Below are 24461 nucleotides of genomic sequence, written 5' to 3' on the forward strand. Positions count from 1 at the left end.
CACTCTTTGCTGATTACATAATCCCTGGACTATGACATAGCGACCCTCGGGGTTGTGCCATACCCGCTCAGATTTAAAAGGCAGTTGTTTATGAATGAGTATAGCCACCCCTCATTTCCTGGATGAATATGAGGAGAAAAAACACTGCCCCACCCACTCTCTTTGTAATTTGATATGTTCACTCGCTGATAAATGAGTCTCTTAAAGGAACACAACCTGCGACCCATACGTTTAAAAGCCATAAGGAGTTTCTTTCGTTTGGTAGGGGAGTGTATGCCATCTACATTAAGAGATGTGCATTTTACTGTGGCCATAGCCAGGTTTACTTAAAAAATATTACCAATAGGATACGGCAAAGTTGCCATGGCAACAAAAAGAAATCCCAGGGCTCCCCAGCCTAAGCCCCCAGGATCATAAGGAAAGGACCACCAAAGACCTGGGCCAATAGCCATAAAAAACTGCCTTTTCATCCAAATGAAAGGGATGTCTCCCAGGATTCCCACCCCCTCCCCCCACCCCAAGCCCAGCAGACCAAACTTCTCAACCCAAGCACACCATTCACACCAAACATATCACAGCCATACCAACTCACATACACACACAACCCATAACACAAACACCTGCCCCAAGAGGCTCAGAGCCACTCCCCCCACCCCCACTCCTGGAAGCAATAGGGAAAATGGCCTACCTCTAGGCCCCCTAAGCTCCCCCCCCCCCGAACCAACAACGTAACTTGTACAAAGAATCAAGCAACATTAACAGCATTTTAGGGTCATGATGGAGCCATGAGACCCCAATCAAGGGGACCCCGACATGCCAGTTGTACTCCAAGGTCTCGGGTAACATAGCGAAGTCAGACTAGATCGTGTCACAACTAAAAAAAACTTGTGACAGGTCTCGTTGATCCCCAAGGTTAGAAAAAGAGCAATTTGACAAAAGTCAGGATCCTCAGCCTTCCTCCCTCTGTTCCGCAACTATGAAGACTTCCCTACAACAATCAGCATTTATTCTTCCCCTGCGGTTGGTAAGGTAGCTATAAATCTGCCCACAGCATCTCTGGAGGTGACGAAAAGAACCTTGCTATCATGGAAGACTCACAGCTTAGCTGGATAAAGCAACCCAAATTTGTTGTCACGCTTATGCAACTCTGTACACGCCGGGGACATGGTCTTTCGTTGCGCCGCCGTTGCCGCTGAAAATTAATTGAATAGAAATATCTTATGGCCTTGAAATTCCATGGACGCCTGCTTTGACGCTCGCATGATCTGCATTTTTTGTTCCCAGTTCAGTATTTTCACTAGCACCGGTCTGGGCCTGTTCACACCTTCCCGTAAGATTCCAACTCGGTGAAATCGTTCGCAGACCATCGGTGTCACAGAAAACTCCAGCCTCAGTTGTCTCGGCAACCAAGATTCCACAAATTCGGACAACTCACTTTCTTTGACTGACTCTGGCACCCCTATAATACGAATATTGTTCCTCTGACTTCTATCTTCTAAATCTTCAATTTTGGCCAGCAAGTCTCGTTGGGTAGCTTGTAATGCTGCCACACTGCGCTCTGACTCACCCAGTCAGTCTCCATGATCCGACAGAACATGTTCTCCTTCATCTAACTGTTTCGTCTGACCTTCCAGCGCCGATTTGATGTCGTCCATAGATGCCTGTATTTTGGTGAGACGAAGGTCTAAGGCTGCTGTGACACTGAGAGATTTGAAGAAGAGCATCTGCAGACAGCGAATCAAGAACCTTTGCGCCTGCAGGGGCCTCTGCCATCATGACAGCAGGGATGCGAGACCGACAGATGACACTCTTCCACGCGCTCTTCTGGCGCATCGCCCCTTCCTCCAAACGGTAAGGGTGGACCCCTTGGGCAGCAGTGCAACAGCAACGCCTGATAGTGCAAGATGAAATATCTAGGCAGGAATGTTCCAGTTACTCAGCAGAATGTAACAGCGCAACCAGAGAGTACAGTATGAGACATCTGAGAAAGAAAGGTCCGTATATTCAGCGGATTGCAACAGCAAAGCTTGAGATTGCAGTATGTGATATCTGAGCAGTAATGTTCCACATAATCATCAGGGTGCAGCAGAGCAGTCAGAGAGTACAGTATGAGACATCTGAGAAAGAAAAGTCCATATATTCAGTGAATTGCAACAGCAAAACCTGAGATTGCAGGTTGTGATATCTGAGAAGTAAGGTTCCAAATAATCATCAGGTTGTAACAGCACAACCATAGAGTACAGTATGAGACATCTGAGAAAGAAAAGTCCATATATTCAGCGGATTGCAACAGCAAAGCTTGAGATTGCAATAGGTGATATCTGGGAAGCAGCGTTCCAAATAATCATCAGGGTGTAACAGCACAACCAGAGAATACAGTATGAGACAGCTTAAAGTAAGCTCCAAATAGTCAGCAGAGTGCAACAGCAAGGCCTGGGATTGCAATATGAGATATCTGGGAAGAAATTTTCCAAGTAGTCAGTAAAATATTACAGCGAAACCGGAGAGGACAGTCTGAGACATCAGAGAAAAAGAATTCCAAATGTCTAGTTGGGTGCAACAGCACTGCCTAAAATTGCAAATAGTCACCACCCTTGGTGCAGGGGCTTGTCAAGGCTGAGCTTCAAATGGCCATGGGACAATTAACCAACGCCTTCCAGCTGCGCTCCACACCAGAAAAGAGAGGATGGGCTCAAATTAGAATAAGATCCAAAATGTTAAATACTGAAGACAGTCCCAAGGCTCCAGCCCCCGCTCCCCAGCGTGTTCACTCACTGTACCACCGGAGAATGAGGCCATCCCGGCCCGGCAGCTGTTCCTGCAGGTCGCGTTGGGTCACTGTCCCATCAAACACATTATCTGGTCCCCTGACCTTCCGGATAGTAGCCACATGGTTTTTAACAAGAAACGCTGCTGGGCCGCTCCTGTATCGATCATGAACGCGTGGGCCGCACTGCATGGCGGCCGCCATCTTGGCCGCGCTGTTGCTGCTCGGATCCCAACTTCAATCTGCCTGCATCCGCCACCCAGGGAGCTATAAACAACCACTCAGTGCATCCCTTCACTTTCTCCTAACATGTTAGAGATTTAGGCTTTACTATTGATAAACACCTCAGTCTCCAAAAACATATTAACACTAGAGATGTGCTTCGTTTTTAGGAATCGGTTCTGGCTTCGGTCGACCGATTCGTTTAAAAGTTTAGTTTTTCACGTGTGTGTTGTTTTTTTTTACGAACGGAGTTAGTGCGCACTAACGGGGTTAGTGCGCTCAATGTTACCGTTAGTGCGCATTAACTAATGTTAGTGCGCACTGCCAAAAATTACAACTTTTAAGTAAAACGTATCAATTTTTAAGGAGTTCGTTAGCTAAATGTACGGTTCCCTGCTCCCACTGGTTCGCACCACCTGGAAAACAGCCAATGGGAATGTAGAATCAGTATTTTAAATCATCCGTAGTTAGTGCGCACTAACGGGGTTAGTGCGCTCAATGTTACCGTTAGTGCGCATTACCTAATGTTAGTGCGCACTGCCAAAAATTGCAACTTTTAAGTAAAACGTATCAATTTTTAAGGAGTTCGTTAGCTAAATGTACGGTTCCCTGCTCCCACTGGTTCGCACCACCTGAAAAACAGCCAATGGGAATGTAGAATCAGTATTTTAAATCATCCGTAGTTAGTGCGCACTAACGGGGTTAGTGCGCTCAATGTTACCGTTAGTGCGCATTACCTAATGTTAGTGCGCACTGCCAAAAATTGCAACTTTTAAGTAAAACGTATCAATTTTTAAGGAGTTCGTTAGCTAAATGTACGGTTCCCTGCTCCCACTGGTTCGCACCACCTGGAAAACAGGCAATGGGAATGTAGAATCAGTATTTTAAATCATCCGTAGTTAGTGCGCACTATCGCTGGGTTGTGCGCACTACCTAGAGTTAGTGCGCACTACCTTGAGCATGCTCTGTGAGGTCCCCGGAGGCCATTTTGCTTAAAATACACGCACTAATAATTATTTTCTTAGTACGTGCTGTTTCTGAGACAGAGCGTGAGCAGTGAGCTGAGCAAGTGAGCACTGCAGTGCACACAGACAGTACACACTACACAGCAAAAAATCGAATCAACACAACCTATCATCAACTCTACCACTGTAAGTGTATAATATAATAAAAACATATAAGATTTTGTTTTAGTTTTTATACAGTATTACTTTAGTTAGCTACTTAGTTGGTTAAGTTAAATAGTTAATGCACTTTTTTTTTCGGTGAAGTAGCATAAAATAATATTAAAATAATATTAAATGAAGTTACTTACATTAGGGGAAATTAAAAGTTTAACACACAAAAGTACTTCATTAAATTTTATGCTAATTTAGTGAAAAAAAAGTTTAACAGAGATTGTCAGTGTCAGACAGCTCCCTCCCTGCATGAGAGGCTGGCTGGCTTCACAGACAGGGGGGGGGGGGAGCTCAGCTGCCTGACCCTCACTGAACTGAATAGTGTATAGGCCAGCAAGCCTCTCACTACGTAATGCAGGCAGGGAGGGAGCTGTCTCAGCCCTCACTGTGAGGGTGAGGGCTGAGACAGCTCCCTCCCTCCCTGTCTCAGCCCTCACCCTCACAGTGACAGTACACTATTCAGTTCAGTGGCAGGGACATGGGGGGAGGGGAGGAGTGAGGGTCAGGCAGCTGAGCTCCCCCCCCCCCCTGTCTGTGAAGCCAGCAAGCCTCTCACTACGTAATGCAGGCAGGGAGGGAGCTGTCTCAGCCCTCACTGTGAGGGTGAGGGCTGAGACAGCTCCCTCCCTGCCTGCATTACGTAGGGGGGGGGGGGGGAGCTCAGCTGCCTGACCCTCACTCCTCCCCTCCCCCCATGTCCCTGCCACTGAACTGAATAGTGTACTGTCACTGTGAGGGTGAGGGCTGAGACAGCTCCCTCCCTCCCTGTCTCAGCCCTCACCCTCACAGTGACAGTACACTATTCAGTTCAGTGGCAGGGACATGGGGGGAGGGGAGGAGTGAGGGTCAGGCAGCTGAGCTCCCCCCCCCCCCCTGTCTGTGAAGCCAGCAAGCCTCTCACTACGTAATGCAGGCAGGGAGGGAGCTGTCTCAGCCCTCACCCTCACAGTGACAGTACACTATTCAGTTCAGTGGCAGGGACATGGGGGGAGGGGAGGAGTGAGGGTCAGGCAGCTGAGCTCCCCCCCCCCCCCTGTCTGTGAAGCCAGCAAGCCTCTCACTACGTAATGCAGGCAGGGAGGGAGCTGTCTCAGCCCTCACTGTGAGGGTGAGGGCTGAGACAGCTCCCTCCCTGCCTGCATTACGTAGGGGGGGGGGGGGGGGAGCTCAGCTGCCTGACCCTCACTCCTCCCCTCCCCCCATGTCCCTGCCACTGAACTGAATAGTGTACTGTCACTGTGAGGGTGAGGGCTGAGACAGCTCCCTCCCTCCCTGTCTCAGCCCTCACCCTCACAGTGACAGTACACTATTCAGTTCAGTGGCAGGGACATGGGGGGAGGGGAGGAGTGAGGGTCAGGCAGCTGAGCTCCCCCCCCCCCCCCTGTCTGTGAAGCCAGCAAGCCTCTCACTACGTAATGCAGGCAGGGAGGGAGCTGTCTCAGCCCTCACCCTCACAGTGACAGTACACTATTCAGTTCAGTGGCAGGGACATGGGGGGAGGGGAGGAGTGAGGGTCAGGCAGCTGAGCTCCCCCCCCCCTACGTAATGCAGGCAGGGAGGGAGCTGTCTCAGCCCTCCCCCTCACAGTGACAGTACACTATTCAGTTCAGTGGCAGGGACATGGGGGGAGGGGAGGAGTGAGGGTCAGGCAGCTGAGCTCCCCCCCCCCTGTCTGTGAAGCCAGCAAGCCTCTCACTACGTAATGCAGGCAGGGAGGGAGCTGTCTCAGCCCTCACCCTCACAGTGACAGTACACTATTCAGTTCAGTGGCAGGGACATGGGGGGAGGGGAGGAGTGAGGGTCAGGCAGCTGAGCTCCCCCCCCCCCTACGTAATGCAGGCAGGGAGGGAGCTGTCTCAGCCCTCACCCTCACAGTGACAGTACACTATTCAGTTCAGTGGCAGGGACATGGGGGGAGGGGAGGAGTGAGGGTCAGGCAGCTGAGCTCCCCCCCCCCCTACGTAATGCAGGCAGGGAGGGAGCTGTCTCAGCCCTCACCCTCACAGTGACAGTACACTATTCAGTTCAGTGGCAGGGACATGGGGGGAGGGGAGGAGTGAGGGTCAGGCAGCTGAGCTCCCCCCCCCCTGTCTGTGAAGCCAGCAAGCCTCTCACTACGTAATGCAGGCAGGGAGGGAGCTGTCTCAGCCCTCACCCTCACAGTGACAGTACACTATTCAGTTCAGTGGCAGGGACATGGGGGGAGGGGAGGAGTGAGGGTCAGGCAGCTGAGCTCCCCCCCCCCCCTGTCTGTGAAGCCAGCAAGCCTCTCACTACGTAATGCAGGCAGGGAGGGAGCTGTCTCAGCCCTCACTGTGAGGGTGAGGGCTGAGACAGCTCCCTCCCTGCCTGCATTACGTAGGGGGGGGGGGGGAGCTCAGCTGCCTGACCCTCCCTCCTCCCCTCCCCCCATGTCCCTGCCACTGAACTGAATAGTGTACTGTCACTGTGAGGGTGAGGGCTGAGACAGCTCCCTCCCTCCCTGTCTCAGCCCTCACCCTCACAGTGACAGTACACTATTCAGTTCAGTGGCAGGGACATGGGGGGAGGGGAGGAGTGAGGGTCAGGCAGCTGAGCTCCCCCCCCCCCCCCTGTCTGTGAAGCCAGCAAGCCTCTCACTACGTAATGCAGGCAGGGAGGGAGCTGTCTCAGCCCTCACCCTCACAGTGACAGTACACTATTCAGTTCAGTGGCAGGGACATGGGGGGAGGGGAGGAGTGAGGGTCAGGCAGCTGAGCTCCCCCCCCCCTACGTAATGCAGGCAGGGAGGGAGCTGTCTCAGCCCTCACCCTCACAGTGACAGTACACTATTCAGTTCAGTGGCAGGGACATGGGGGGAGGGGAGGAGTGAGGGTCAGGCAGCTGAGCTCCCCCCCCCCCCTGTCTGTGAAGCCAGCAAGCCTCTCACTACGTAATGCAGGCAGGGAGGGAGCTGTCTCAGCCCTCACCCTCACAGTGACAGTACACTATTCAGTTCAGTGGCAGGGACATGGGGGGAGGGGAGGAGTGAGGGTCAGGCAGCTGAGCTCCCCCCCCCCTACGTAATGCAGGCAGGGAGGGAGCTGTCTCAGCCCTCACCCTCACAGTGACAGTACACTATTCAGTTCAGTGGCAGGGACATGGGGGGAGGGGAGGAGTGAGGGTCAGGCAGCTGAGCTCCCCCCCCCCCCCCTACGTAATGCAGGCAGGGAGGGAGCTGTCTCAGCCCTCACCCTCACAGTGACAGTACACTATTCAGTTCAGTGGCAGGGACATGGGGGGAGGGGAGGAGTGAGGGTCAGGCAGCTGAGCTCCCCCCCCCCCCCTGTCTGTGAAGCCAGCAAGCCTCTCACTACGTAATGCAGGCAGGGAGGGAGCTGTCTCAGCCCTCACTGTGAGGGTGAGGGCTGAGACAGCTCCCTCCCTGCCTGCATTACGTAGGGGGGGGGGAGCTCAGCTGCCTGACCCTCACTCCTCCCCTCCCCCCATGTCCCTGCCACTGAACTGAATAGTGTACTGTCACTGTGAGGGTGAGGGCTGAGACAGCTCCCTCCCTCCCTGTCTCAGCCCTCACCCTCACAGTGACAGTACACTATTCAGTTCAGTGGCAGGGACATGGGGGGAGGGGAGGAGTGAGGGTCAGGCAGCTGAGCTCCCCCCCCCCCCTGTCTGTGAAGCCAGCCAGCCTCCCACTACGTAATGCAGGCAGGGAGGGAGCTGTCTCAGCCCTCACCCTCACAGTGACAGTACACTATTCAGTTCAGTGGCAGGGACATGGGGGGAGGGGAGGAGTGAGGGTCAGGCAGCTGAGCTCCCCCCCCCCTACGTAATGCAGGCAGGGAGGGAGCTGTCTCAGCCCTCACCCTCACAGTGACAGTACACTATTCAGTTCAGTGGCAGGGACATGGGGGGAGGGGAGGAGTGAGGGTCAGGCAGCTGAGCTCCCCCCCCCCCCCCTGTCTGTGAAGCCAGCAAGCCTCTCACTACGTAATGCAGGCAGGGAGGGAGCTGTCTCAGCCCTCACTGTGAAGGTGAGGGCTGAGACAGCTCCCTCCCTGCCTGCATTACGTAGGGGGGGGGGAGCTCAGCTGCCTGACCCTCACTCCTCCCCTCCCCCCATGTCCCTGCCACTGAACTGAATAGTGTACTGTCACTGTGAGGGTGAGGGCTGAGGGCTGGCTTCACAGACAGGGGGGAGCTGCCTAGCCCCTCCCTGCATTAGTGTGTGAGCTTCTGAACAAACAGCTGTCCTATAGCACATACTTTTTTTCATCTCCTTTTTTATTTTCTCATGGTAGGATGGAACGTGAAAGGGAGTCCGGTGAGGACAGGGGGAGGGAGTCTGACTCCTCCCCACCGTCCTCCTCCAAGGTGGCAGCAAGGTCCAGGAAGCCCCGCTTTACCCAGGCCGACGTGGACCTCCTAGCCCGGCTCATGCTCCTGGATGAGGGGAACCTTTACACCCCCCCAGGCAGCAGGCCTAACCTGCAAAGGGAGACTGCTGCCTGGGCCTCTCTCCAGGAGGAGTTTTGCCGGCGGGCCTCCTACCCTCGTGAGGTGGAAGACCTGAAAAAGAAAGGTGAGAAATAATAATGTTGATCATAATATTCAATTATAAATTATGTATATTATTTTGTCATTGAAAATTAAATAGAGTATGATAGTAATACTAGCTACAGTAGCTACTAGTAGCATACATTGAGTTATATAATTATAATGTAATAATTAACTACTATAAGTAATAAAAGTTATAATGTTAAGTAAATATATTTTTAAAAAACAGAAATACTAGTAGCTAGCTACTAGCTAGCTAGCTACTAGTGTACCACCCTTACCCTATACTATACTAGTATTAATACTTAATAACTAGACTACAAAGGAAATAAAATTATCTGTGGTATATTATTGATATTTATATTTATCGTTTTGAAATGGTGGTATTTGGGATTTTTTTGAAAGCCACATTGAAATATAAATAAAATAGTATTTATGTATAACTAACTTTTGTATGTTGCATAAAAAATAATCTAGTAGGTCAAGGCAAAACATGGGCATGTTGTAAAAATTAATCAATGTTATTCTTTTTCCTGTATATCCCTCTAATTTTCAGGTCGCCATCTGCGATTGCACGAGGGTAGGTGGCTCGAGGAGGTCCGCCGAACCGTGGCCCGTTCCGTGCCTGGTAAGTTGTTTTCAGAATACTACACAAGAACAACACACATTACACAAGTATTCAATTAATTGTAATGGAATTTGTGTTTAAAAATGTTTCTTTACTATAACAGTGAATGAATCATTGTGTCTGATCTCATTCTTGTTTTTAAAATTCTAACTGTTCTCTGAATTTTGATTTGTCTTGTACAGAACCACACCCAGGCAGGGACGAGGCGGGGCTTCCTGGGCCTAGTGGGAGGCAGAGCTGTCACCAGAGGAGGACGGAGGCAGCAACAAGTAGTGGTCTAGGTAGGAAATAATATATCTCTTGGCACGGCCAGTAAAGTAGTATATATTATCTGAGGCTGAAAACCAAAATCTTTTTTTTTTTATATCAATCAGTTTTAGTGGCTGGGGATTGGGAATGGGGGGAAGTGTGTATTTATTTATTTGTATATATTAAATGACACTGAGTGGCTATGATAGTAAACTAAAGAATTGAAGGTGAAAAAAAAGAAGAGGTTTGTAGTGTATCTCCTACCATCATATTCTGTGTAACCTGAGATTGACTATTATTTCTCCTTCCAATCCTTCAAATTATGTATTCTCTCTAATCTATGTTGATAGATTTGATATCCCTCCACTCTCCCCCTCACTCCTTCTCCCCTGCAATGGACTCCTCATTTTTCTATAATCCTCAAGGTCAATAAACTAAATAAGGGGTAGATTATTTTATAAACTTGCTCGCACGCATCCAGTATTTGCTTTTTTATTTGTCATATCTGACTATGTGTAATGTATGTATAATGTATAGTTCTGTGTCTCATGTTGAATTATTATTTTTTTTTAATTTCTTTACAGGCCAAGATAAAGCTGCCAGCAGCCAGCGGCCCACCACTGCAACCAGCACCACCACCAGCGCCAGCGCCAGTGCCAGTGCCAGCACCAGCACCAGCACTGCCGTACTTCCTCCAGGATCTCCTCCAACCTGTAAGTGCTGCTGTGCACAATAAAAGTTGGAGGAGATCCTGCAGGAAGTACGGCAGTTCAAGGCGAAATATGATGCCGACTACATGATGTTGCAGCAGAAGGTCGAAGAGGTGCAGGCCAGTGTCTGCACTGTGGAGAGGAGGTTGTTAGCCCTGGAGGAGGCCCCTCAGGAGCAGAGGGAAATGGCTTCTCCTCCTCATGAGATGCCTCATGAGGAGGAGGTGCCAGTTCCCTCTGCTTCAGAGCAGGTTTCTCCAGTGGCGGCACCCTCCTCTCCACATGAGCCTGACCCTGCTGCAACATCATGAAGTCAAGGCATCATATTTCGCCTTGACCTGGGCTGCTGGGCTGGTTTTTTTTTATTTTAATTTTTTTTTTTTTTTGACAAAAATGTTTGTCTATTGTTAATGTCTAATAGTTAAATATATGTTAAAAAAAATAAATGTTTTAACATTGTGCAAAATGTTTGTTTGTTCTTTTTTATATATTATTTTATTAGTCATTTAACTAATAATAATTATTCAAAAATAATATAGTATGGTACTACTAAATTACAAAGAGCAGACATGTACGGATGTATGTCTATTATAATCCAACATATTTCATTGTTTTAGTAGTAACTAAGTTAGTCATACACTTCCATACAACATTCAGTCTGGCTGAATTAGCACAAGTTGTATACTTGTGAGCAGTAGCGCCAACGTCAAGGCTTCAACCGTGGCTACTGACCATTCACACATCTTTCAACCTGGCCAATACAATATTGTGCACTGTGTGCAGTGTGTGCAGCACTCAAGCTACTGCAATGACTCACATGTCAATGCCAAAAATTGCTCCATGACCAAGACAGCCATTTGAAGCAAAAACTTTAATGCTTGTGATACTAAAGTAGGAGTAAGGACTAGGAGAAAGCAGACTCATGAACAAAAAATCCTTCAGAAATGTACAACTTCTGGGTGCTCAGTTTTCTCTTTTTATTACACTCAAGGGTGTTTGTATATATTTGGTTAATCAATATATTGTTACAGTAGTGGATATAACAGTAACAGTTTATATCCAACTAGTAGCTAGTAGTAGTAGCTACTAGTTGGATATAAACTGGATATACAAGTGCAATTTTATATTGTATTGGCCTGAAATTCTTTCATACTTCATTCACACAATCATGCTGTCGGAGATGGACGCTGAGGCAGAAGAACCCAGCGAGGACTTGCCTGCCTCAGAGGTGGACACTGGGGGAAAGGAGCCTGGGAGTGAGAAGCCTGTGTTGGAGACGCAGCAGGACAGAGTGTTCATGTCTTGTGACTCCCAGACTGGCTTCTCCTGTGGGCCACAAGAGGCAGCAGCGGCAGTGTTGTGGCCGCTGCTGCCTCTTGTGGCCGGGCACCCCAGCAAGCGATGCGGGGAGCACAGCTGCATAGAGCCAAGCCTCTCTTCCACCCCTTGACCTTGGATCTCGGCCCTCGACAAGAGGCTCACTCCTCCCAGTCACAGGGAAAGTTCGGATACCCAAGCTGTGGAAAGTTCGTTTTGATAAAAACCAATTGCTCGACTAAGTCTGGAGACAAACGTGCACGGTGTGGACTCACTATGTTCCCTGTCATTGAAAATACTCTTTCACTTTGCACACTTGTTGGCGGGCAGGAAAGAAAGTGCTGTGCTAGTATTGCAAGATCAGGCCACATTGAAGCTTTCTGTGCCCAATATCTCAAGGGATCTGAGTCCATGCTCTGAATTGGCTCAGACAGAAAACTCTTAACATGCAGTTCTGAAACATTCTCCTGCAGGTAGGACTCAGTAGTAGTAACTCTTCTGCCAACAGCTGATGCGATTGCTTGTGACATGGCAGGCAGTTCATTAAATGTGGAATGACTCATATTTTGATGTGTTATGGAAGGGGTAGGGGAGCAGCTGATCATACTAGTACTTGAGCAGGATGGAGTTGGAGACTGAGAGGATAATACTAATTCTTTTTCATCGTTACCAGTGGAACAGACCCTGTTAGACATTATGTTTTCAACCATTTTAATCAACTTTTTTTTCCAATGTGTAAGAGCATTGTTCTTGAGAGCAATACTGCCTTTCACACGTGGGTCACACATCGTGGCTAACATATAGCAATCCCTTTGCATGAGAGGTTTCAATCTTTTTTCAACTTGCTCTTTTAAGCATTTAACAAGCATTAACACTTCCTTAGAGAAATCTGGATGATGCAGAAATTCCTGTAATACCTCCTCCAGATAGTTTATTACAGGGATGACACCACCCAAAGTGGCATTAGCTGAACTCAATGCATCAGTATATACTTTGAAAGGCTTGAGGACATGCACCATGTGTGCAATGTTTGTCCAGTCCTGACATCCAAGAGGATTTTCCAATCCAATTTCAGTTGCCATTGCCAAATCATGAAGAGGTGTCTGCTGTTCAGACAACCTCTCCAACATAAGATAGGTGGAATTCCATCTGGTAGGCACATCCTGAAGAAGGTTGTGCAAAGGTGCGCCAACTGCTATTTGCCTCTTTCTGAGTTGCTTCCCACTTTTTACACTACGATTGAAATGCCCAGCTATTTTGCGACACTTTTCAATCAACCGCTTCAGGAGTTGACTACTACAACTAGTAGTAGTACCACCTTCCTTGCCACTAAGCCCCAAAGCATCCCTCACTATCAGATGCAGGGTATGTGCAAAGCATCGGATGCCGCTGAATCTGCCATCAGCCAGAGCCTTAATAATATTGGAACCATTGTCAGTAATGAAAAATCCATTTAAGCATTCCATATCACTGCTTCTAAGGAGCCCATTCCATTTTTCCATCATCCCCTGAATTGCGTGTAAGATATTTTCTGAAGTATGTCTCTTGTCTAGCACTTGAGCATGCAGTAAAGCCCAATGGTATCCTGGCGAAACCTTTTTGGAGCTGCTGCCACTGCCACTGCCAATGCTGCTAGTGCTTACAGGTATTAATGCCTCATCCAGCTGCCACCAATGTGCTGTTAGAGACAAATATGCATGCATTGCATTCATACTAGTCCAAACATCAGTGGTGAGATGGATGCTCCTCCCCTTTGCCCTTGCCATCATAATCTGCATTTCAGCACGACATTTTCTGTATAGGGAAGGAAGCACCTGACGGCTAAATGTACTTCTTGAAGGAAGTTTGTAGTAAGGGGCGAAATAATGGAGCATCCGCTTAAATCCCTCATTTTCTACAATCTGCAGTGGCTGATCATCCAAAGCAATCATTAGAGCAATATGTCGTGTACCCACTTTAGACATTGCCTGCTTCCTGCTCTGTGACATTGCAGAAGAACACCACCCCATCTGCTCCATGGTAGCTTGCCGCTGCTGCTGGGGATGAGGAAGAGGAGACTGCTGCTTCTGCAGATGCACACAATCTGTATCTTCTTTAGTACTACTACTTTCCTTCTGTGGCTGCTTCCCTGTTGCTTTACTTGAAGCCTGGGCAAGCACGGTGGGACCAGCTTCTTCTGCAAGCAACAGTGCTCTATGTTCTCTTTCAAGGTGATATTTCATGTTGCTGTTAGTAAGATGTCCAATAATTCTTCCACGGCTCACCATCTTTTTACAATGGATACATTGTCCAAATCTCTGGTCAGCCACAACATGATAATGATTCCAAATCTTTGATGTCCTTGTACTGTTCCTTACTCTAGGCTGGATACTTGTCATTTTCATACTAGTAGTAGAAATAGTAGTAGTAGTAGTAGTAGTCACACGTGGATGTTCAAATGGTGTAGGGGACAGGGTACCAGCAATACTGCTGGCACTGGCAGTAGTTGTTTGTTTTGCAATCTGACTAACATTGTCATTGCTTCTGTTCTCCTCCTCCTCCTTCTCCTCTGAATGTTTACTAGCCAAAAACTCCTGATCATCATCCTCCTCCTCCTCCTCCTCAATATCTGATTCTTCATCATCATCAAATATTTTCTGTATCACCATTCTTTCATCTAATCTTTTCACCTTTCCCTCAAATTCTGCTCGTTCCTTCCCTTGCAACAAGTTTCCTTGCACTTCTACATCCTCTTTCTTCTCAAAAAATCGCAGTTTTTTCCTAGGGACTGGCAGACAGCTCTTTCCAGTAGCACTATCACTAGCAACACGTTTTTTTCCAGAGGTTACTGGTAGGGGCATTATGATCCTGTGGTCAAAGAAATATATAATAAATATAGTACATTAAACAAGTTAATAAATTAGTTTGGTATTCATATTTAAAACTTTATTGAGCTAATAGCATTAGCTAGCTAGCTAGCTATTGCTTGCTAAGGCTACCCCCAGACCACAGGACAAAGAAGGATATAGTGATTATTTTTTATTAGTCAGTGAGTGACACTGACAATTGATAATTTGATATAGTATACTTACTAATATATTATATTGCAATTTATACCATGCATTGGCCAGAGCATCAAACTGCAGCAGACTGAGACTGAAACTAGGCTGCAATACTTCAGTTCACTCATTACATTAGCCTCCTGGCAGGACTGGCTAGGCTTTTCTGTTAATACTACATGCAAGCCAAGCATTGAGGTTAGAGAAGTCCTATTCTTATTTTTTCATATCCTTTTCAGGCCTATTCTGTTCTTTGGACTAAAATAACTTCTCCCTCCCACTTCAAGTCTTACCCACAAATCTCACACACAGGAGCAGAAGCCTTAAGCCAAGCACAAGAAACATAATATAGGATATTGGACAGACTATTGGCCAATTATAGGTTTAGTAGTAGAATTGATTTGATAGTAGTGACTCACTGGCTTTAATAGCTAGCCATAGCCAGTGACACTAGGCTAATAGCCAAGCTAGCTATTAGCCTAGTGTCACTGGCTATGGCTAGCTAGCTATAAACACTATTAGTGATAAATCTAGTAGATTACACATACATCTATATAATATTGATAAATATAATATTATATAATTTTATATATTTATAAATCTATTAAAACTCTACTGCTACAATGTTCAGAAAGCAGTCAAAGCACCTACCTTGTCCTTTATAAGCAAGCACTGCTGCTGGACTGGAGTGCTGGTGCCTGCCTATGCCTAGGCTAGGAATGCTGCGAACGAAGAGCTCACTCAAGAAACAGAAAAAAAGAGTAGAGCTCAGCTCAGCTCACTGGTTGTGGCTACTGGCTATTTTGGCTAGTGGTACTTGGCTGCTAGCAGTAGCTATATGCTACTGTGGCTAGTGGCAATGACTACTGGCTGGCTGGCTAGTATCATAGGCTGATACTAGTATCAGCTAGCTAAGCCAGCTAGCAGCTACCCCTTATTAATAACAATAAAGGCTGTATAATATTAGCTATCAATCAACAGCTGCAGCTAGCTATAATGACTGATTGACTGATGTTTTCTCCTCAAACCCACAAAACAAAAGCAACACATAAGCAGAGCACCCCTTATTATATAGCTATTATAGCTACCTATTGACTAAAAGTAGGAGGGAAAATAAACCTATTAATTTAAGTGGCCAATTCAAAAATGATGCAAATGAATATTATGCATAATATATCAAACAAATTCTAGTCACATGATTGATGACCTAATCACAATATCCACAGACACACTACTACAGTAGGATTAGAACTTCAAGCTAATAGCTCTATCCCCCATTCCCATTCCCCATCCCCCATATAAAACAATCTGTAAAAAACAGCACCTTGGCTGTTGGTAACCTTGGTAATGAATAAAAAACAAGAAGACACCCAATAGGAATACATATTCAACCTTCAATTTAAAAAAAAGTGTCAATTTAGTATCAATTTACGTTAGTGCGCACTAACATATATCACCGCGCACTGCCATGTACCGAGCGCGCACTAATAATCCGTTAGTGCGCAGTATGGTGAGGCGCCATGTACTGCGCACTACGTCCAGCGACTGCGCGCTAACGGATAGTCCATGCGCACTAACATCCGTTAGTGCGCAGTAATAAAAAACCGACTTTAACCCAAAAATTAGTGGAATTTTGATTCTTTTTCCCAACTTCCCCAACAATGACGATTTAGACAATGTCGTTGGCATTGACTAAATCGTGAAAAACGATTGCACATCTCTAATTAACACAACCAAAGACTGTTTCTACAAACTGTAGGTACTGAAAAAAACTAAGACCTTTATTACACCACAATGACTTCCGAACATTTCTCCAAGCTACCCTTTTCACTAAGATCGATTGCTGTAATTCCCTTCACTTAGGCCTCCCAGCGTCTTCAATCAGACCCCATCAAATGCTGCAAAATGTAGTGGCAAGAATCCTAACTAACTCATGTAGATCAGAGCACATCACCCCAATCCTTACAGACCTCCACTGGCTCCCGATCACTTCGAGAATCCTCTAGAAGAGCCTTACAATTATTCACAAAAACTTAAACTATCAAAACACTACCTGGCTAAATAATGCCTTCCAATACTGCACCTCCAATAGACCCTCCAGTACCACATACGAAGGATACTTAGTCATCCCCGCTCACAATACCACCCAACTCATATTTACCAAAAAACGGGCACTAACTGTAGCAGGTCCATCTTTATGGAACTCTATGCCACTAGATCTCCGCCTAGAACACTGCACTGCCACCTTAAAAAAAAAAAGCTTAAAATATGGGTGATCCAACAAGCCTACACTTGAATTAGCTCCCCCCTCCATAGTTCCTTCCCTCTCTACCACCCCCTCCAGAATTATACATACAATGTTATTAAAGTTATTGTTCTATCTAACTCCTCCCACCTAGGTCACCTGACCATTTTTTTTCAACTCTCCCAAGTTTCTATACCCCTATTACATGTAACTTTATACTTCCCTCTCAGTTTCAATATAATTATCCCCCTGTTATTTGTAAACCGATGTAATATGTCTATGAACATCGGTAGATAAAAGTTTTTAAATAAAATAAATAAATAAAGAGTAGCAAATCATCTGTATGCATCCTAGACTACTGAAGGAACTAAAAAATGAAATTTCTGTTCTATTAGTTAAAATATGTAACCTATCATCCATTGTACCTGAAGACTGGTGTGTTATGAACCATGCTATCCGTGGGTTCCCCAGCGAGCAGACTCACTCACCATGCTGCCGCTGCTTCCCCGACGCGGCATGGATGCCGCCGTCGGGCCTTCTCTACGCGGCTGGAGCCGCGGACTCGTTTCACCACGCGGCCCAGAGGCCGCACCGGAGGTTCTTCTTTGCTGTGGCTGGAGCCGCAGACTTCCTGCCATCCCCTGCACAGCCAGGACCGCCGCCGACATTACCATCTTCGCGGAGTAGGCCGCAATCCCCGGGATCCTCCTGGCGGCTGGAGCCGCTGCTGATGTCAGGGCCTGCATCTAGGCCCAGCCCTGCCTCTTCCCACGTCAATGTCAGTGCAGGCCGCTGTCCGCGGTCCTGCACAGCTCTCTTGCCTTCTATATACAAGGATTCTATATCCATTGTTACCATTATAATGTTTTCTTTAAAATTTTTAAAATCATTTTAAAAAGTAATAAAATGTGCTGAATCTCTGATATATGATGGGATCTTGTGGATGTGGGGTTTTAAAAATGTGTCAATAAAAATGGAGAGGGGTTTGAGAAGAGTCCAGGGCTCTCTGGGGGCTGACAATGGCTGCAATAGCCCCTAGAGTCAGCTCACAGGTGTCTTTTGTTGTGCACATATGTGTATATGTAATTGGACAGACCACTCGATCATTAGATTTTTTAGCTTTACATTTTAAAAGGTCATCCCAATTTGTATCAGAGGCTTTCTTATAATCTGCTGTGATATATCTTTTGGGATACAATTTTTCAAGAAATCTGTCACTCATTTCTTTTGACCTGGTATGAAATGTTTCTTTGTCGCCATAAATTCTTTTTAATCTTAAAAACTGAGAATATGGTAAGTTCTTCTGCAAAGATTTATTATGACAACTTTCATAGTGCAATAGTTTATCTGTGTCTGTGGGTTTTCTATAAATATCTGTGGTAAAAGATCCATTTTTAAAAGAAACTAAAACATCTAAAAACGCAATGTTATGATGATTAAAATCCAATGAAAATTTTAAATTAGTGTCCAAAGTATTCACCCATTTATGAAATCGATGCAAGGTATCAACATTACCTTTCCAAATTATAATAAAATGTCATCTACATAGCACTTCAAAAGCAGAATATTCTCTTTAAAAATGTGTTCAGTTAAAAACAACTCTTCAAACCTGGTGACATACAGATAGGCCACTGAGGGTGCCATAGGTGAACCCATTGCTACTCCTTTCATCTGCATGACAAACTTTTTGTTAAAAGAAAAACATTTTTTTTTGTCAGTGCAATCTGTGCTAGTTCGATTAAAAATTGATTGGGTATTCTCATGTGTGAGTTCCGTACTGACAATTGGAATAAAATAATATCTAAAGCTGCCTCTTGAGGAATATTCATATACAAGGATTCTATATCCATTGTTACCATTATAATGTTTTCTTTAAAATTTTTAAAATCATTTAAAAAAGTAATAAAATGTGCTGAATCTCTGATATATGATGGGATCTTGTGGATGTGGGGTTTTAAAAATGTGTCAATAAAAATGGAGAGGGGTTTGAGAAGAGAACCATTCGCTGAAATTATTGACCTACCAGGAGGATCTGTCATGGATTTGTGAATCTTTGGAAGGACATAGATAGTGTGTAGTATAGGATGCTTGACAGTCAAAAACTCAAATTCCTTATTAGTGAGATATCCTCCTTCTTTAGCAATTAACAATAAAGCATCAATATCCTTTTTGATTTCTGCAATTGGATTTTTTTCTAACTTTTTATAAAATGAGTTGTCAGAAAGTTGATGATCAATTTCCTTAATGTAATTGTGTCTGTCCATGATTACTATACAACCACCTTTGTCTGCTGCTTTGATAACGATATCCTGATCCTTTCGTAGAGTCATCAATGCAGTCATTTCTTGGTATGTCACATTATAACATCTTTTCTTTGAACTATTTCTTTGTTCTGCTTCTTCTAAATCACATAAAATCAAATTCTCATAGGTCTGAATAATAGGACTGGTTGTGATATTCGGGATCCATTTGCTCGGTTTCTTGACTATGGATATTTCTTGATTAGTAGGTGCTCTTTCTGAAAATACATCTATAATTTTTAGTTTCCTGGTAAACTTAAATAATTCAACACGTGTTTTAAAAGCAGTGGACCAGATTTTAGTAGCTATGCATGGGTGTAGATTTGTGTATGCAACCCAGCACACACAAATCTATGGCCCAATTTTATAACATGCGTCTGGATTTACGCGCACAGGCTTTGAAAATCTGCCTCATTGTAAGCAGGTGTCGGGACAAATGAAAATCCTTTTAGAGGTGTGTTTTCCTTGTGTGTTGTGAGAATATGTGATAAAATGTTAACAACTGTGTTGTCTTTCTTAACTTGAGGTGCCTCTAATCTTGAAATATTCAGTTATAATTGTATTGATTGTGCTGGTGATAAAAACTTCTCCCACTTGCTCTTCCTCTCCCTCTCCATGCTCCTTGTCCCCTTAAAAAAGGACTATCCCATTTTTTAAAAGGCAACTCATTCTTAGCAGAATCTTTGCTCCATAATTTACCTACATCATGAGTTACTGAATCAGAAAATAATGGTGCTGACAAATCTATTTCTGTATCTGTATTACTGCGTATCCTCTTAGTGTTCCTATCTAAATTTGGGCTTTCATGCATACGTTTATCTTTTCTTTCATCATTGAATACCTGATCATTTTCCTTGGTTCGCTGGTATGTCTTATTGTGCTTAAAAAATGTTTTATTAGGCAAATACCAATTATAGACCTTATTATTTTTGTAGTCATTCTCATCACATTTGAACTTTTGAAATTTACTATTTTTCAGTTCGCCTGTAAAGCTATCTAAATTCTTTTTATAGTCATTATAAATGATATCAAAACACAAGTTGTTCTTTTTGAGATACTCCAATTGCTCAGCCAAGGAAATCTTCAGTTTTTCTTCCCTCTTTTTGGAGTTCTTAATAATGAGAATCATCAGGTCCAATGAACATTTGTTCAATATTGCTTCCCAAGAGATCATAAATTCAGTGTTCTTCTTGATCTATCAGATACGGGCATTTCTTAACCACACCCCCTGTTTTGATTGGCGCAGCTTTTTGGCACGATTTTTAGCGTTTTAAATGGCTCATTTCAGCCCTTTAAAATTCTAGCAATCAGAGCAGAGACAGTCTGTGCCCTGATGTTGATACAAGGAAATAAGTAAATAGCAACTTTTTGTCTACTTTTTAAATGCCTTACTAGCTTAAATGTCAGGTTATTTTGTTGCAAAACCATGGGAAACATTGTTGCATTCCTGCAGTAGTGATCACCACAAGTTTTGTTACATGTTCCTTATGAGCCCCGCTGGAGTTCTAACTAACCTTTTTTACATGGAGTCTAATTCTTAACATTTCTATTTTATTTCCCCACCCCACTTTTTACATTTTGTTTTTAACTATTGTAATTTAATTTCCCTTTTGAGTGATTTATGGATTTAGTTGCACATTGTAGTCATTATTAGGACTAGAGCAGAAACTACTTTTAAATATTTTTCCTTTGGCTGTATAATGTTACATTAATCACAGAGCATACAGCTATCAAATCTCTTTAACAACTGTAGTCACATCTCATTTTATAGACTTTTTTTTAATATTCAATCTTTACCATTAAAACAGTTTAACTTTTATTTTTTGAGTCTTTTTATTGGATATACATGACCTCAAGAATAAATTAATTTTTGTTTTATTTTTGGGTTAGTTTTAATTATATATTTTTCTTTTTATGTTTCATGCACCCTTTTAGAGACCATAACATATAATCTGGCATATGAGACTGATCCTTAAGATTGACTATATACAAGTAAAACCATGGACTTTCAATTATAAATAAACATACTTATAAGGAAACATTATAGAAAGTGTCTTTCATTGGTATTTTTAATATCTATACACAACCAAATTTCATGTTACAATTATATATGTTTTACTGTATTGTGTTATAATTATGAATTTATATGTACTGTTTTGAGTTATGGATGTTTGTGTATTTTAGCCCCTGAGGCAGCCCCAATGCAGGGGCAAAACCTGGCATGAGTCGGGCTTGCTAGAAGGAAATACGTCTCAATAAAAAGTTTCTCATTGGACATTTTGGCTTCTAATCCACTTTGTTGTCCATATTTGCAAGCAGAACTGGTGTGCTAGTTCAGGTGCATAGGGCAAGCTAGGAAGTGGGTTAAAGTAAGCCATCTTGGAGAACCTGTCCATAACCACCCAGATAATGGTGTTCCCATTAGATACCGGAAGGTCCACCATGAAATCAGTGGACAGGTGAGTCCAGGGCTCTCTGGGGGCTGACAATGGCTGCAATAGTCCCTAGAGTCAACTCACAGGTGTCTTTTGTTGTGCACACATGGGGCAGGAATCCACATAGTCTTGAGTATCCAAGGACATAGTTTGCCACCAATAGTAACGTTGAAGGAGAGACAATGTCAGTGCACATCCGGGGTGTCCAGCGACTCAGGAGTTATGTGCCCACTGCAGTACCATTTCACGAAGCTTGCGGGGCACCACCATCTTCCCTGCAGGCACGGTCATGGCAACAGACAGGTAAATACAAGCTGGGTCAATAATATGCCGAGGCTCTTCCTGGGAATCTTCGGGCTCAAAGGAACGAGATAGGGCATCAGCACGTAATTTCTTTTCTGCAGGATTGTAACGTGGATCAAAATTAAACCAGGTTTTCCAAACATCTTCTGGGCTTATATGGATCAGATTGTAGGCTCCTTGCAGGTCTAATTTATTAAAAATGGTGGCCCCCTTGGAGGCGATCAAATAGTTCATTGATCAAGGGCAGAGGGTACTTCTCCTTGCAAGTGATGGCATTTAGGCCATGATAGTCAATACACAGCTGTAAAGATCCATCCTTTTTGGTAATGAAAAAGAAGCCTGCACTGGCAGGTGATGTGGAGGGATGAATAAACCCCTTAGCCAGGTTTTCACGAATGTAGTCCATCATAGCTTTGGTCTCTGGTACAGAGAAGAGGGTAGGTTCTGCCCCTGGGAGGGCACGGTTCCAGGCAAGAGGTTGATAGGGCAATCAAATTCTCAGTGTGGCGGAAGGATTTCAGCCTTCTGCTTGGAGAAAACATCCTCAAAGTCAGTGTATGGTGCGGGAAGGCCTGAGACAGTGGCCACCAGTAGGAGCATGGAGGGTAGTTCCACTTTTCTTAAACAAGAGCGGTGGCAGGCAGACTCCACTCTGAGACTTGCAGAGTCTCCCAATTGAATCACAGGGAATGATGCTGAAGCCAGGGTAAACCTAGCACTACTGGGTAGATGGATATATCCAGCACAAAGAATTCTGCTTCCTCCTCAAGCAAGGTTCCAATCTGAAGATGAACAGGGTCAGTGACTTGGGTGATCCTCTCAGGTAATGGGTTGCCATAGATAGAGGCGATAAGCAATGGTTTCTCAATGGTACATGTAGGGATGCCCAGGAGTTGGGCCAGATCCCTCACAAGGAAGGTTCCACCGGCTCCTGAATCGACCAAAGCCAGGGTAGGAAAGGAACAGGAGTTCCAGGTTACAGTAACTGGGAGTGTCAGCTGGGGGGATGAAGAGGTGATGCCCAAGTTCAGGACCCTTACTGAACTCAGGCCAAGAAGCCAGATGATGTCCTGCAGCCCCACAATATAGGCACAGGCCTGAATGCCTCCTCCCGAGGCACGCTTCTTGGATAAGATGTCCATGCCCTAGCTGCATAGGCTCCTCAAGCTTGTTAGAAGGTGGAGCTCCACTGGCACTGAGCCCTTCAGTGGGAGGAGAATGAGAAGATAACAGTCATCTTGCCTATAGCACAAGAATGGGTACCACAAGGACATGATGGAAGACTTATTAGAGTACAGAGTGAAGTTAGTTGAAAGGGATGGAAAAGGGAACTTAATTGTATAGCCAAGATATACTGGTGGTAGTAGTTGAAATAAAGAACACAGTACGTGGTAGGGAACTTCTGGTGGAGATAGATCTGCTCAAAGATTACCTGCAGCCTTGCTCTGGAATGATGAGAGGTAATTGGTCCCTTTAATATTTAAATAGCATGGAGGGTTTCAGACACGCCATCTTCTCTTGGTTGAAAAGTAGTATATTATAGAGAGGACCCACAAGGTCGTGTACTTTATGGTGTAACTCAGAAGTTAGCCAACTAAATGAATATTTGGTTTTTTATCCAGCTAAATTCTAGCAAACTAATAACATAACCCGATAGAATTTAGCCAGCTAAGGGCCTCATTTTTCAAAATGCGGTAGGGCGTTTTCGCATGCGTTAAGGGCTTATCGCATGCGAAAAGCCCTGTTTTTGCATGCGATAGGCCTTTAATGCATGTGAAAATGTTTTTACCGCATGCGATCGCACCATATTGTATGGTGCGATTGCATGAGAGATCGCATGATGCGATCGCATGAGTGAGAGAGAGAGAGAGAGAGACAGACTGGCCATAATAGCATGTCCCATGCATAGGTATTTGTATCCCTAGGATAGGCCCACCTAGTAACTCGAGGTGGGGAGTAGGTAAGAGTGTAGGGGGTTAGGGGCCGCTTTCACATTGTACATGAGACGTACGAACAGAACAGTGGTCTCTTGTGAGGATTGGCTGGCCTTCGGAGTGAGGAAACGCACTCCAAGATGAGATTTGGGCAAGGGTCTCTCAACCTAGCTTGATGGACTCTCTACCTGGGTAACATCAAGCTAGGTTGAGAGACCCTTGCCCAAATCTCATCTTGGAGTGCGTTTCCTCACTCCGAAGGCCAGCCAATCCTCACAAGAGACCACTGTTCTGTTCGTACGTCTCATGTACAATGTGAAAGCGGCCCCTAACCCCCTACACTCTTACCTACTCCCCACCTCGAGTTACTAGGTGGGCCTATCCTAGGGATACAAATACCTATGCATGGGACATGCTATCATGGCCAGTCTCTCTCTCTCTCTCTCTCTCTCTCTCTCTCTCTCTCTCTCTCTCTCTCTCTCTCTCTCTCTCTCTCTCTCTCTCTCTCTCTCTCTCTCTCTCTCTCTCTCTCTCTCTCTCTGAACAATGGGTCCCCCAGTGGTTGAATGCAGGAAATACATCAGGTTTGGCTTGTATCGCAG

The 24461-nt window shown here is 45.1% G+C and overlaps 1 pseudogene; it reads left to right on the plus strand.

Moving 5' to 3' along the window:
- The first annotated feature begins 1774 nt into the window (after positions 1-1774).
- Positions 1775-24461, plus strand: part of LOC115099564 — an 84444-nt pseudogene continuing 61757 nt past the window's right edge.

The sequence above is a fragment of the Rhinatrema bivittatum genome, chromosome 9 (assembly GCF_901001135.1).
Source record: "Rhinatrema bivittatum chromosome 9, aRhiBiv1.1, whole genome shotgun sequence".
Classification (NCBI taxonomy): Eukaryota; Metazoa; Chordata; class Amphibia; order Gymnophiona; family Rhinatrematidae; genus Rhinatrema; species Rhinatrema bivittatum.